Source organism: Budorcas taxicolor, chromosome 20 (genome assembly GCF_023091745.1).
Source record: "Budorcas taxicolor isolate Tak-1 chromosome 20, Takin1.1, whole genome shotgun sequence".
Lineage (NCBI taxonomy): Eukaryota > Metazoa > Chordata > Mammalia > Artiodactyla > Bovidae > Budorcas > Budorcas taxicolor.
The window spans coordinates 3,877,899-3,880,059 of NC_068929.1; the positions used below are offsets into that span (position 1 = coordinate 3,877,899).

Sequence of the window (2,161 nt, forward strand, 5' to 3'; positions counted from 1 at the left end):
TTTGAAACTTTTAAATATTTCAAATGTGTTTGGCTCTGTGAAAACAAGCATTTGATAAAATGCTTGTGTGAGAAATTGTGTATGTGCTGGCAAGCTTGTTGCAGGTTCTTAGCTACAGTTTGTCCCAGGCATTGCAGGGACAAAGAATCCGCCTGTCAATGCAGGATAAGCAAGAGATAAACGTTCCATCCCTGGGTGAGGAAGATTCCCTGGAGGAGGAAATGGCAACCCACTCCAGTATTCTTGTCTGGATAATTCTAAGGACAAAAGCGCCTGGTGGGCTATAGTCCATGGGGTCACAAAGAGTTGGACATGACTGAGCATACACACAGCTGGACTTTGTAATCAGGGATTTAAATGAATCCTGGAACCTTATATCTCAGGAGGGATTTATCTTTGGTTTTAAGACTCTTTTAGCAGCGTCTTTTACATCTTTGTTTCTCAAACTATAAATCAAGGGATTCAGCACTGGGATGGTGATGGTGTAAAACACAGATGATTTTATCAGTATAGCTGGGTCGTGAGTAAAGGAAAAGCAGAGTTCCCTGGTAGATGGCCACGGATGTCAGGTGAGAAGCACAGGTAGAGAAGGTCTTCTTCCTCCCGCTGGAAGAACAGATCTTTAAGACTGAGAGGAGAACGTAAAAGTAGGAGTTGACGATGACGATGAAGCAGATAATTTCCACTGAGCTGCCATATGTGGAGAGAAGTCACTCATTAAGTGACGTGTCTGTACACTATAACTTAAGCAAGGGAGGCAGGTCACAGAAAAAATGATTAATGACATTTTTATCACAGTATTTCAGAATAAATGCAAAGCATGTGTGCACAAGGGAACTCGTATTGCCTCCAAAGTATGACAAGACGATCAACCATATGCAGATGCCCCAAGACATCACAGCCGTGTACAGTAAAGGGTTACAGATGGCAACGTAGCAGTCATACGCCATGGCAGCCAAGATAAAGGATTCGGTACCTGCAGAAGCACAGAAGAGATAGAACTGCAGGGCACAGCCATGACAGGAAATTGAGTTATTCTAAGAGAGGAAGTTGACAAGCGTTTTGGTAACGATGGCTGAAGAATAGCAAAGGTCTACACAGGATAGGTTACTAAGGAAAAAATACATGGGGGTTTGAAGGTGCGGATCAACCCTGATTATCGTCATCAATCCAATGTTCCCCATTAAAAGCATAGAGTACAAAGTCAGAAACAGGAGAAACAGGGCAATCTTCGGTTCAGGACGAGTTGGAAACCCTAACAGAACAAACTCTGTCACCAAGGCACAGGTTCCATCCAAAGAGTCCATATTCTGTGCTGTTTTCTTCTTATGAGAATTCTAACATCCTAAGATGCTATGTTGATAGAAAGAGAAAAAGAATAGATATAATTATGAGGTTATTTTATTGTTTCAACAAAAAAACAAGCAATCAAGTCAAGAGTCCCAGACCAAATCTCCTTCCAATATAAATTCTGAGAAACATATTTCAGAATCTAATAGCTTTATCTCATGGTCAATAGTTTTATTTGTTTGATTACCAGCTAGTTCTTCTACTGGACAGACATCTGCAGATAACATCTCATATTTCTTACTTTTTTTAATTCTCAAGTATAGCCTATAGCTAGTACAGAGGATTAAATGAATAATGAAGTAATAAGTGAAATGATGATAAAAGGAAAATATATCTGTTATTAAAAATATGTTAACTTGAGTACATCTTGTGCTGATAATTCTAGAAGAATGTACTCCTTCTGTCCAGTATTTAATAGATAGTAGTGTGTTGTACTCTTGACTGTAATTAGAGTGATACAATGAGACATAATTCAGCTATTAAAAAAATAATAAAAGCAAAAATGATATTAGTGAAATGAAAGTAAATGTCAGTAAACATCAGCTGAGAACATGTTTTAGACAGAAACGAGTTTAAGGCAGTTCCTTAGATCCTGTCAAGATACTAAGTCAAGGAGATTAAAGTGATTAACTGCTTTTCTCTGGCATTCTTTATCATTCTTGACTTCTAGTAAGTACAGCATAAATATTAGATGACTGAGTAAAGCGGGCAAAAAATTAGTATTGTTAGGACCAAACTGAAGCCAGGACAGGCTCTAAGGGGCAGACTAGGCCTGAGGTTTAGTCTCTAGGAAAGCTGAGGCACTGGGAAC

General features: G+C 38.9%; 1 pseudogene; it reads right to left on the minus strand.

Annotated features, from left to right (window-relative positions):
• Positions 1–379: 379 nt before the first annotated feature.
• On the minus strand, positions 380–1,307 carry LOC128066234 (olfactory receptor-like protein OLF1; annotated as a pseudogene).
• Positions 1,308–2,161: the final 854 nt, after the last annotated feature.